The 13,418-nt window shown below is 37.1% G+C and overlaps 1 pseudogene across 1 annotated transcript in view; it reads left to right on the top strand.

The window, feature by feature from the left end:
• The window catches only part of LOC311077822 (complement C3-like), a 515,769-nt pseudogene that overhangs the window by 24,241 nt on the left and 478,110 nt on the right, over positions 1-13,418 (top strand). The window contains exons 8-22 of the transcript XR_014609571.1: positions 1,229-1,331; positions 1,464-1,584; positions 1,703-1,818; positions 4,260-4,406; positions 4,546-4,749; positions 4,887-5,078; positions 5,162-5,314; positions 6,275-6,404; positions 6,685-6,729; positions 6,988-7,090; positions 10,332-10,420; positions 10,525-10,667; positions 10,886-11,098; positions 11,220-11,280; positions 11,545-11,628. The product of XR_014609571.1 is annotated as a complement C3-like (transcript). The remainder of the gene's footprint in view (positions 1-1,228; positions 1,332-1,463; positions 1,585-1,702; positions 1,819-4,259; positions 4,407-4,545; positions 4,750-4,886; positions 5,079-5,161; positions 5,315-6,274; positions 6,405-6,684; positions 6,730-6,987; positions 7,091-10,331; positions 10,421-10,524; positions 10,668-10,885; positions 11,099-11,219; positions 11,281-11,544; positions 11,629-13,418) is intronic.

Genomic DNA, 13,418 nt, shown 5'->3' with positions numbered 1-13,418 from the left:
CACTCATTCACGTCTGTTCCGTGCTGCTGCTCCTCTCTCAGCCATTCACTGAACAGGGTAGACGCAGAGAGGTGTGTGGCGGCAAGGAGAACGCAAACCTCGCGCTCGCAGGACTGTGCTGGCAACATTTGGAGGTTACTGATGTTTGTCCAAAAAGTAGCTAGATTTGTCGCTAGTCGTTTTTTTGAAAAAATGTCGCTAAAGGGGTCTGAAAAGTCGCTAAAAATAGCGACAAAGGCGCTAAGTTGGCAACACTGTATATATATACTGTATATATATAGACCCCTTTTGCGCCGACGTCACAGTTACGTCACGGCGCTAGCTGGAGGCAAAACAAAAGGAAAACTGGAGGCGGCCAATATAAACCAGCAAAGATTCGGCTACATAATAAGGAGCTTAAATTATTATTTTTATTATTAAATGTCATCTTGTTGTGTTGTTGGGTGCAAGAATCGATGAAAAATGAGTATGCTGTATCTGGAATTTTTATTTCTAGAAAATATCCACATCTTTAAAATTGCACCGTATATATGAAACTCTTTACATTGTCGTCTTCTTGGCACTGGCTAGGCAGAACTGCGGATCGTACACACAAATCTTAACATGACCATTCAGCACATAGTTATAGGCATCTAAAGATTTATATGTCCTCAGCTTCTCTATCATGTAGGTGTAGAAGTCAGGCCACTCAACCGTTGGTAGCGTTAACGTTAATCCTGTCAGATCGTCCATTGACTGAGCGTGTAACGTTACGGGTCAGCCAATCTGGTTCCGTCCGTTAAAATTAACTTTTACAAATGACAATCGCGGTCCTGGACAGTGAGTGACCTTGCACATTAAGATAAAATAGAATTTTCTCCAGTCATTGTTAAAAAAACAAGCTAACAAACTTGCAAACTAGCGTTAGTGAAGCGGCCAGAGGGTTCTTTCTGCCTCCAGCTAAGCCCCGCCCACACAAATACGTCACCATGTTTACCAACTGTAAAAGGGTCTATATATATATGTATATACAAAATGAGTAGTGTACATGCTCATATAAAAAATTATACAAAAAAACATGAAAAACCCTCATGTCATTCAAAACCTGTATGACTGTGGAAAAAGAAAAGAAGGTAGTTAGACAAACGTTCCAGCTGCTTTTTTTCTATGTCATGAAAGTGGATCTGGATCAGGGTTAGTTGTCGTCACCGTTCAGTTTTTACAGCAGAAATTGTATGTGCTTTTATAGGTACCTGTTTGGACAGAAGGTGGAAGGACATGCGTTTGTGATGTTTGGTGTGAGGGACGGTGAGAAGAAAACAAGTATTCCTTCTTCTCTTCAAAAAGTTCAGGTGGGAGACATTAAACAGTTTACAAGCTGGGATCAATCTCATTTCTCTTCACTTAAAGGATGACTTACATAAAACATTAAAATGCTTTTTACTGCGTCTTGTTGACTGCTGTTGTCTTTCTCATATGAATAGATTAGTGAAGGAGAAGGTACAGCAGAACTGAGCAGGGAGATGATCACTAAGACCTTTCCAGACATTAACCAGCTGGTTGGACGATCAATCTATGTTTCAGCCAGTCTTTTAACAGAAAGTGGTAAGACTCAACAGATACTGTACATCTGTATGTTTACATGCCTGTGTGTGATTGTATATGAGAGGCTAATCCTGCGTGTGTGTGTGTGTGTGTGTGTGTGTGTGTGTGTGTGTTTCAGGCAGTGAAATGGTGGAAGCAGAAAGGAGAGGCATTCAGATTGTGACGTCACCGTACACCATCCACTTAAAAAAAACACCACAATTCTTCAAACCTGGGATGCCCTTCAGTGTCTCGGTATAAAACATTGACAAACAAGTAAACATCATAAACTATTTAAGTTTGCATGAAATGGAAGTTGCCATTTTTTCTTCCCTATTGTGATGTGCAGTGTATATACACTCAAAAAATAATCCAGTTTATTTGTTTTGGTTTAATGTAAAAATATAAATTTTAGGATATGTTAGGATAATTGAACTTAATTAACTTAATTGTTTTGGACAAAATTAAGACTGTTAACCTTATTCAACTAAACTAAACAGCATTGGATTAACCTTATGTAATTAACTTAAGTTAATTGAAATAAATAATGTTACATAAATCCAATGTAACCTAGTTACCTGTTGACATAAAAAAGTTAATTAAAGCCAACATAGCATTTTTTAGAATATATATATATATATATATATATATATATATATATATATATATATATATATATATACACACACTGTAAAACCCAACAAGCTCAATTCATTTGAGGAAACCGATTGCCTTAATTCAATTAAGTTTATAAAAAACAATAGTTATGAGTACTCTGAACTTATTTTAATCGAGTCCGCTAAAACAGTAATACAAAGTCAAATTCAATAAGTTAAGCTAACTTATTACATTTGAGCACACCGATTGCCTTAATTCACTGTAAAACCCAACAAGTTAAGCTAACTCATTTCATTTGAGGAAACCGATTGCCTCAATTCAATTAAGTTTATAAAAACAATAGTTATGAGTACTCTGAACTTATTTCAGTTGAGATTACTAAAAGTAGATATACATTGCAGTCAATAAATTAAGTGATTAATTAAGTGATTATTGAGCATTAGTGATTAACACCTGCTGTTAACGAGCAGAATCAATGAAGGAAAGAGAAACACAAGAACTACAACTGACTTCCAACCACAGCCTTAGATGAAATCAACTCAAGATAAAAGACGTTTAAATCTCTAAAGATCTCAGCAGAGGAGGATTAAACCACTACACAAACAGCATTACCAGCTTCACTTATTACTAAACAGTTTGACTTTTGTCATGCGTCTACAGAAGTTGTTATTGAGAATGAACAGAGGGTTAGATGATAATGATTTATTGAGTTTTATTTAAAGACACCATGATAGTGATCCGTGTTTGCTTTAGTTGGGCTCTTGACCCTTGACTTTATAACACCAGTTTTTCCTCTGGCTGCTGTAACTGAGTGTTTATAAAACACATTTGTTATGGCACATACGCCAAAAGAAATTATGAGCATGTGGTTGTGTTAAGATCATTTAGTGACTTGATTCTCTGATCATTCCCAGAGCCTAATCTCTGATTAGACAGGTGATGTATTACTTGTATTATTCATTATAGTATAACTGATTCTGCTGTAAGGCCCATTGTTGTGATTAACAGATTTTAAAAACCTCTATGGTATTATGCTGACTTACACAGACATCAAGAATCAGCATATGAATCTCAACAATGGTGACCATTAAAAAATGATTTATGCCGCAGTGCATGCTGGGAGCCATGGATAAGTTTTGTATTATGCTAGTACCCAGCATGCATCATTTTTAAATGGTCACCATTGTTGAGATTCATATGCTGATTCTTGATGTCTGTGTGAGTCTTAATAATGCAATACCTTTTCTGTGAAACTTTTTGTGCACAACTATTTGTAATATCCTTCATATTATCTGATGTCTCAACATGGCTAGCTCTTATGCTGTAGAATCACAGTTTTGAGTGAAACTAATATGTTGCCCTTTTAATCAGAGATCAGACTCTAAATTAAATCAGTGAATCAAGTCACGAAATGATGATTGTCATCAACAATCCTGCACCATCAACACCAGATCAGACTTTTCCTTGGCTTTTGTGCCATAACAAATATGTTTTATAAACACTCAATTATAGCAGCCAAAGAAAATCTTAAGTGCAAAAGTCAAGGGTCAAGAGCTCAACTAAAGTAAGCGCTGATCTCCATCATGGTGACCTTAAATGAAACTCAAATCATCAACTTCTAAACCTTTGTTCATTCTAATAAGACCTTCTGTAGACGAATGGCAGTAATAAAGTCAAAGTGGTTAATAATAAGTGAAGCTGGTAATGCTGTTCGTAGAGTTGTTTAATCCTCCTCTGCTGAGATCTTGAGATATTTAATGTCTTCTTTTATCTCCAGTTGATTTTGCTGTGGCTGAAGTCAGTTGTAGTTCTTGTGTTTCTCTTTCCTTCAGTGATTCTGCTTGTTAACAGCAGGTGCTCATCACTAATGCTCAATCATCACTTAATTAATCACTTAATTATACAATTATCATTCTGGGATCTAGAAATGTTCTATAACTCATTCAGTTTGAGTTCTGTTTCAGTCATTCAAGTTTCGGTAATATTTGAGTGCTGTGAACTCAATTGTATTTAGTTAATATTACTGTTAGGTTTTATATATATATAATTTTTTTTTTTTGCTTTGGCTTCTATAAAAGGTCCATTTAACAAATCCTGACCAGACTCCTGCTGAGAATGTGGAAGTGGAGGTCAATCCTGGAGGGGTCAGAGGTCAAACAACAACCAATGGCATTGCAAAGTTAACCATCAACACTCTAGGAGGATCTTCTACACTGCAGATCACTGTAAGACCTGCAAACTCAACTAATGTTCAGTCACTTTCACTGAAGAACTAGTGGAAAATAGATCAGTTAACATATGTTGAACAAGCAATGGAGTATATCTACACAGCACATCAGAAAACAGTGTATTTGCTCTTTTCAGGCAAAAACCAAAGATCCACAATTAAGTGACAACCAGCAGGCAGTGAAGACGATGACGGCTCTCGCTTACATTCCCAAAGGAGACTCCAATAATTACCTGCACATCGGCATTGATGCTGCAGAGCTTCAGATCGGTGAACAAATGACAGTCGATCTAAACACAGGACAAAGTCCAGGAGTCAAAGATCAAGATTACACATACATGGTATTAAATATTATGGTTATTTCTAAAGCTGCACCACAAATGTATTTATTATGTCAATATTTGATTAACTACCAAAGCTTGTGTTTGAAACCATATGAATATAACAAATACTGTTAACTCATCTTCCTCATTTTCAGATCTTAAGTAAAGGTCAGATTGTTCAAGCAGACAGGTTCAAGAGGAGAGGAAAAGCTCTAGTGACGCTGTCTCTACCTGTAACCAGAGACATGGTGCCGTCCTTCCGCTTTGTGGCTTATTATCATGTGGGCTCGTCTGAGGTGGTGTCTGATTCAGTCTGGGTCGACGTGAAGGACACGTGCATGGGAACGGTGGGTCAACCATCACAAGAAATGGTTGATGTCAATCAAATGCTAATCAACTAGATCTGATTCAGTGTCTCTCGTTTAAACAGCTCAAGCTTCAGGTGAAGGACAAGATGAAAACCTTTGGCACAGGAGATCTGGTCAAGCTGCAGATAACTGGAGATCCTGGAGCTAGAGTTGGGCTGGTGGCGGTTGACAAGGCTGTGCATGTCCTTAACAAGAACAGACTCACTCAGACTCAGGTGAAGGACCTTCTTAAGCATGTCAACAGCTTGTAATTTAGCTAGGGATGCACCGAAATGAAAATTCTTGGCCGAAACCGAAAACCGAAAAAGAGGAAACCAAGGCCGAAAACCGAAAACCGAAAGAAATTATGCCAATTATTGTTAGTACCATTGCATTTATGGCTATGACTGTGTACTAAGTTTACTAAAATCAAGGCATTGCAATTGCATAAATTAATATTAAAGTTTCAAAGAATAAATCCATTAAAATTTTATGCAAATATTTATTTAGCATTTGCAAAGTATAAAATTAAATGTTTAACTTGACCCCACTCATGTGTACATTAAATAATAATGTAAAAGCCTACTGGCCTGGAGAAAGGTTTAAAAATGAAATGTTCTCTCATAAAAACAAAGTGCATTTAGGTCAATACTGCCATAGCCCAAAATAATATCTGCAGTTATATGCTCATGGACGTGAGTTGCAAAAACCATAAACAGCTCAGGTAAACCTCTGAGAAATGACGGCTGCTCTGCACACACACGCAAAGGTCTCTCGCTCCCTCTCTCTGCCGCGCGCGCTACGTATGCGCGCTCATGCTCGCTCGCGATTCCGGGAGATTTAAACTAATTTGCGGGCATTAGGGAGCCGGTATCAATACGCGGGAGACTCCCGGAACTTCCGGAAGACTTGGGATGTCTGTGTTTTGAAAATCGCTGTCCGTGGGTCACTCTTAGATATATTTAAATACGTCCACACCGCAGATATGTAATGTTGCTTCAGACAAGCACGTGCAGGTCGCGGTGTCTGCTGTTTGCGTCATCACAACATTTCGGCCGTATTGTTTCGGTGATAAAAGTCTTTCGGCCGAAAACCGAAAATGCACTTTTGGGCCATTTTCGGCCGAAAATTTTCGGTGGCCGAATATTCGGTGCATCCCTAAATTTAGCTAATAAATTATATCTTTGTTGCTTTAGATCTGGGACGTCATAGAGAAGCATGACACCGGCTGTACGGCAGGAGGTGGAAGGGACAGTATGGGGGTTTTCAGTGATGCAGGTCTGATGTTTGATTCCAGCACTGCAGGAGGAACCAAAACCAGAACAGGTATATATGTATATTTGTAATTTCTTCAATTTTAATAAAAAGACTAGTATATTTTATTTAATATTTCATTAAAATGAATCCATAGGGGCAGTGTCCATGAACATACAATTGAAATAATTTTCTACATATTTATGAATGTCTCCAGTATCTATTATGTTAACTAATTTAAGTTGGTATAATCGGCGCTGGAAAAGCACTGCACCAAGTTCAGTTGTAGTGAATTCCCTCTCACACATTAGAGCGCCATATGCTAATTTCATTCTAATTAAATTCCCTCTAGCGCCGGAGTGTCCCTTCCTTTCAAAGAGAAGACGAAGATCACCGGGTGAGAATCTGCTCTTATGATTCAAAAATATGAGATGGGAAGAAAAATCATATGATAATGCTTTTGCTTTCTCTCACAAATGTATGGCATTCCCTCGAGAAACTTTCAGAAAATAAATAATTGATTAAACAGTGCAAATACGATAGGGCTCTAGCACCAATCAGGTCTTGGAACCCTGATACATTTTTACTTGACTTGTTTGATGTGTCCTTTTGCTCTAAAATGTATATTCTGTCACATTTTTATCTGTTACAACAGGTGATGATGATGATGAATATTATACAGACTCTGAAGAGATCATGTCACGTACTCAGTTCCCTGAGAGTTGGATGTGGCAAGAGATTGATCTATGTGAGAATTGGTGAGTAGGAGAGCCATCAGTTGAGCACCAATCACACCCTTAGCAAATTATGTCATTCAACATGAGCTGTTGGCCACATTGTGTGCGTGTGTGTGTGTGTGTGTGTGTGTGTGTGTGTGTGTGTGTGTGTGTGTGATACACTGAAAAAAATTATACTTTGGATTAACTTAAAAAAAATTGATGTAATTTGTTACAGCTATTTTTTTAAAAGATTTTCTCAAATTGTATTTATGATTTAGTTAAAACCATGAATTTTGATTTAATGTCAAACCAAAATTTTTATTTTTTCAACTCAACTCAACTCAAGAGTGTTAAAGTTAATGAGACAATTAAGTGATTAATTGAGTGATGATTGACTATTATTGAAGACACCTGATGTTAACAAGCAGAATCACTGAAGGAGAAAACCACAAATTGTTAGTTACCATTATGATGATCAGTGTTTGATTTAGTTGGGCTCTTGACCCTTATATGTTTACTTTAAATTTTGCTTGTCTGCTGTTATTGATTTATAACAGTCAGATGAACAAAGAGACAATGTGATCTGATGGTGTTGGTTATGTTTTGACATAATCATGTTGTGATCCAAAAAATTAAACTTATCGAGATAGTTTGGTTTAACTTGTTAATTACAGCAGCTCTGTGATTCTACAGCATAGGATTTTCAGTATTTTTCATATAATCAAAAATATTTAATACACATTGTTCTGATCAAAAGACTTTCAAATGAATTTGTTTAGAAACACAGACATCAATAACCAGCCTGTGAATCTCAACGATGGTGACAATAATAAAGCATGTTGCAGTGGCTGCCACCAATCACAACTCATTAATGGCTCCCATCATGCATTGCGGTATGAATAAATTATGATCTGAATTGTCTATGTAATTTACTTTTCCTAATTGAATATTCTGCTCGTCACCATTGTTGAGATGCATAGACTGAATCTTGACGTCTGTGTGTGCCTAAAAAAAGATTTTTTTTCAAAACAACTTTTAAGAAATCCTTTGTATTATATCTAAAATTCTGTATATTTATGCAGAATCACAGTTATTCTGTGATCAACAACATAAAACTTCATCAGAAATAAGGGTCTTAATGAGTTCAGTGATCAAGTTCAAATGATGATTGTCATAACATAACCAACACCATCAGATCACTTTCTTTCTTTGTTCATCTGGCAGTTATAACTCAGATATAACAACCAAACAAAAATCTAAGGGTCAAGAGTCCAACTAAAGCAAACAATCATCGCTATAACGGTGGCTTACAATTTGTGATTTTCTCCTTCAGTGATTCTGCTTGTTAACATCAGGTGTCTTCAATAATAGTCAATCATCACTCAATCACTTAATTATCTCATTAACTTTAACACTCTTGAGTGTTAATTTAACACTGGAGTTTTTGCTGTGTACTTTGGGTTAAGGAAAAACGTTGAGCTGGAAAAAAATAAATTTTGGTTTGACATTAAATCAAAATTTATGGTTTTAACTAAATCATAAATACAATTTGAGAAAATCAAAAAAAATTAGCTGTAACAAAATTACATCAATTGTTTTAAGTTAATCCAAAGTATCATTTTTTTCAGTGATAGAGGGCGTAACACTTACTTTTATGGACGGATTATTGGGTCAGATTTAAAACTAAAAGTCTAAGTCGAAAATGAATTTGGTATTTAGGATTGGGCATTTGGTATTTAGGATAGGGCATTTTGTATTTAGGACTGGGCATTTGGGCATTTAGAATTTAGGATTGGGCATTTAGGGATTAAGGATTGGGAATTTGGTATTTAGGATTGGGCATTTAATCATTTAGCCATTTAGGATTTAGTATTGGGAATTTGGGGATTTAGGATTGGGCATTTGAGGATTGAGGATTGAGGAGTGTATGCAAATAAGGAGGCGTGGCCCAAATACTGGAGGCTGGGTTTGAAATGGCTGGTGCGCAGAGGCACCTCATGGACAGCAGAGGGAGCTCCCAGTGCTAAGGAGCACTGTAATGAAACCAAAAAGAGCGAGTGAGCAGGGTGGAGCGAGGACTGTACTTTATGTAAGGGATAATGTATAGCAAATAACAACCCCGACAGGCTGAACTTGAATCAGCCTGTCGTCGGGGTTGTTATTCGCTATAACAACCGCCTCGCTATACATTATCCCACTTATTACATGGCTACCTACAAAATACATAAATAATTTGACACAAAATATTGATTTAAAAAGGAGTTTATTGATTTAAAAACGATTGTATTGCTTCCGCTAAAGAAAATAAAAATACTACGTTATACTACGCAGCGGTCTGTTATCAAGAAATAACAGGTATTATACATGTCAGTTTAACAAGGGCGCGCTTGACAGGGCATATATAAGAACGAGCAGAGAGAAAGAGAGAGAGAGAGCCCCGGCCGTGCGCGCGCACTCACTATTAATAATAATAATAATAATAATAGTTATTCTCGTCGTCAGACCGATAGCACTCCTTTCACTGGTGACTTTGTGTGTGAGGCCACATAAAGGTTACAACGCTGTCATAAAGTTAAAGTTATCACATTGTAAAGTACAGTCCTCGCTCCAGCCCTGCTCACTCGCTGTTTGGTTTCATTACAGTGCTCCTTAGCACTGGGAGCTCCCTCTGCTGTCCATGAGGTGCCTCTGCGCACCAGCCATTTCAAACCCAGTCTCCAGTATTTGGGCCACGCCTCCTTATTTGCACGCCTCCATACACTCCTCAATCCTCAATCCTCAAATGCCCAATCCTAAATCCCCAAATTCCCAATACTAAATCCTAAATGGCTAAATGATTAAATGCCCAATCCTAAATACCAAATTCCCAATCCTAAATCCCTAAATTCCCAATCCTAAATCCCTAAATGCCCAATCCTAAATCCTAAATCCTAAATGACCAAATGCCCAATCCTAAATACCAAATGCCCAATCCTAAATACCAAATGCCCAATCCTAAATACCAAATTCATTTTCGACATAGACTTTTAGTTTCAAATTTAGACTTTTATTTTTCGTTTAAGACTTTTAGTTTTAGACTTTTAGTTTTAAATCTGACCCAATAATCCCTCCATATACTTTGAGGCAAAGTGAAAACAGAAGGTATAAACTGTACTATTTACTGACCAATGTAAATATATATTTTGAATGAATTGCACTGATGTTTCACTTTTTTCAGTGTAGTAAACAACCATTAAAAGAGTATTCCAACAGTGTTCTAGTATTTTCCCTAATATCTCAGTCCAGCACCAGTCAGAGAAATAGAGACCTTCCTGAAAGACTCTATTACTACCTGGCAGATCTTGGCTGTCAGTCTGTCACCAACACTTGGTAAGATGAAGCTGCAAACACATGATACATGGTCTGAAAAACATCATCATCATCCAGGAGCTGCTGCTTTAAACCCTTCTGTGTGTCTGTGTTCCTCCTCAAAGGCATCTGTGTGGCAGAACCTGAGGAGATTATAGTTTTTAAGAGCTTATTCATTGACCTCAAGATCCCTTATTCAGCTGTGCGCGGTGAACAACTGGAAATCAAGGCCATTATTCACAACTACACACCAAGAAATCTGAAGAAGGTAGATCTGATTTGATATTAAAAAAATATTTTTTAATTTATGTTATACATTAAAACCATGTTCATCATAATAAATATTTCTGCTGAAGTCAAATCATAGACATATCAGAAATATCCTCTGTCATCACACATTTCATGTTCAGTTGAAATGCATTTACTTTGGAGGAAGTTTCCTCTAGATATTGAAGAGATTTGTGTCTCACTCTCCTGTTTTCACAGGTGCGTGTGGAGTTTATGGAGACAGAACATGTTTGCAGCTTTGCCAGTAAGAAAGGCAAATACAGAACAACAGTAAACATTGACAAAGACTCCAGCATAGCGGTTTCATATGTGATTATTCCCATGACTCTGGGAGATCACATGATTGAGGTGAAAGCTTCAGCATATGATTCTGTCCACACTGATGTAGTGAGAAAGACCCTGAAGGTGGTGGTACGTCTGATGGGATTTCTGTCAATTTTGATTTGGTCATTCATTAATGTAATCAATAGATGTTTGAGATGATTCTCTCTCTCTCTCTCTCTCTCTCTCTCTCTCTCTCTCTCTCTCTCAGTCTGAGGGTGTGCTGACTCCATTACACAGACCAAATGTGAAGCTCAATCCTGTTAAGAATGGTGAGATTTACTGTGAACCATACAATTACATTACTGTGTTATACTTCCATTATACAACATTACACACATTATACTTTCAGCCAATTATAAAAAAAAAAAAAAAAACTTTTCTAAATTTCATTATAGTTCGAGTTAATCAAGAGATCAGAATGAACTCCTATTCTACTCCTACTCTTACTCACCAAAAGCGAACACAATTTCACCAACTCATTACTCTTCCTCCATCTTCCTCTTTGTCTCTGTTTCTCATCCCAAATGGAACAGGGGAAACACCTATAGTTATTAGAGCTGAAATACCAGCTGATCGGGTTCCAGACACACCTGCTAACACCTACATCTCAATTACTGGTAAGGAAAAATATGTTTTCATGAATGTTGTTGGGAACTTTTATTCCTTCATCGAAGCAAAAACCAGGAGACTTGAGATGGATCTTATAAGCAGAAGAGATTTATTCTTCCGGGTCTGTAGTTCATCATCATCAAGTCTAACTCAAGACAGTTGCCTTGCAGATTTATAGACATTTAGGGGGAGGGATTTACATTGAGGTTGAACAAAGCATGCAAATTAAGTATACAGGTTAAGGAACCCGCCCCAGACTCCAGCGTGTTACCAGTCTCAATCCAATCAGCATAACACTATCATTCAAATGATCCAATCAGCCTGACAGTATCACCCACACCTTCACATGATCATAGAGACAAAAGCACAGCTGTACATTGAGCTTAATGGTCAGGAAATGCATAAAGACAAAGGGTGAGGGTGAGAGTCTCAGCCATTGACTCATTTAGAGAACAGGACTGACAGGAATCTCTTGATATAATCATCATAACCACTGCTAAACTTTCTCAGTTTATATTGGAATGTAAATTAAACATTTAATACATTTGTAATACAACAATGTGCAACATCCATCTACTCCTGGGAGTTTTAGCAGTTGTTTGAAGACGACTTCAGATTTTTTAAAGTCGACATTTATGTGATGAAAGTCGAGTCAACTAGTCGCTGATGACATCATTGATGAACAAATCAGCTATGGCATATGAGGCTCCTACATAACAGCTTATTTTTATCAGTTCTTTTGTCTTTTTTGGTCATTATGTTTATCACAGATTTCTGCTCGTTCTAAATCATATATAGATAAAGATTACACATAAATGAATGCATTAGTGTGTGAGTGCCATTGCGTGTGAATTAATTTTACCTGGCAGCGTCTCTCTACTAATACTGAAGCTGTGGGTTTTAGTTACTAAGAAATATATGGCAGGATATTTTTTAGTTTCTAAGCTATTTTATTGATAAATCACAGAACAGAGTTTACAATACATTACTGCACTACAGAAAGATTCTGTACGCGCAGTCTTCACGTGATATGTGCGCTATTGTCTGTGTGTGTATGTGTATGTGTGTGTGTGTGTGTGTGTGTGTGTGTGTGTGTGCGTGTGTGCGAAATGCAGCAGCAGAATCCCAGATAGCATACATATCCGGGCCTCATCTGGGCCAACTATGGCACATATGGCTCAGTTCTGGCAGTGGGAAAGGTCAAATGGGCCGTATCTGGCCAACACACATCAAACTGGTTTTCAAGCAGATCACCTGTCAATCAAACTCCCTGTGAAGGGTGAATTTTCCAGCTTTCTGTTTTCTAGGGGTGTGACGAGACGCTTACTCCACGAGACGAGACGATACACGAGATTGGGTTCACGAGAACGAGACAAGACGAGATTTTTACACAATTTTTAAGAAATCCTCAATGATGAAATATATGAATGGAAAATAGTATTTTATTCAACTGAAAATCAACTTGTAATGAATGTTATTTTACTTCTATTTTAATGAATTCTATGCAGTAAAGGACATGCAAACACTGCAAAATGTTTTGCTATAAACTCTACCGTCTGGCTTCTCCCCTGTATGATTTCACATGAGAAATCTAACTCCTTTCCACAAATCGAACATAAAAAAAATAAAACAGTAGGCTATAAATAAAATTAATATAAATAACTGAAATAACACTTTAAATGCAAACAGTAAGTGTGTATCCATAATCAAAGTAGCCTACTGCTCTCTCAAAACTACAAGTTCAAACAGAAAAAAAAAATTTCTTCAAGCATGAAAAAGAGATAAATTAACTACACAG

The sequence above is a fragment of the Abramis brama genome, assembly GCF_963993115.1.
Source record: "Abramis brama genome assembly, chromosome: 2".
NCBI lineage: Eukaryota > Metazoa > Chordata > Actinopteri > Cypriniformes > Leuciscidae > Abramis > Abramis brama.
The sequence above is the reverse complement of the archived record's forward strand: the minus strand, read 5'-3'. Positions and strand labels throughout refer to the sequence as shown.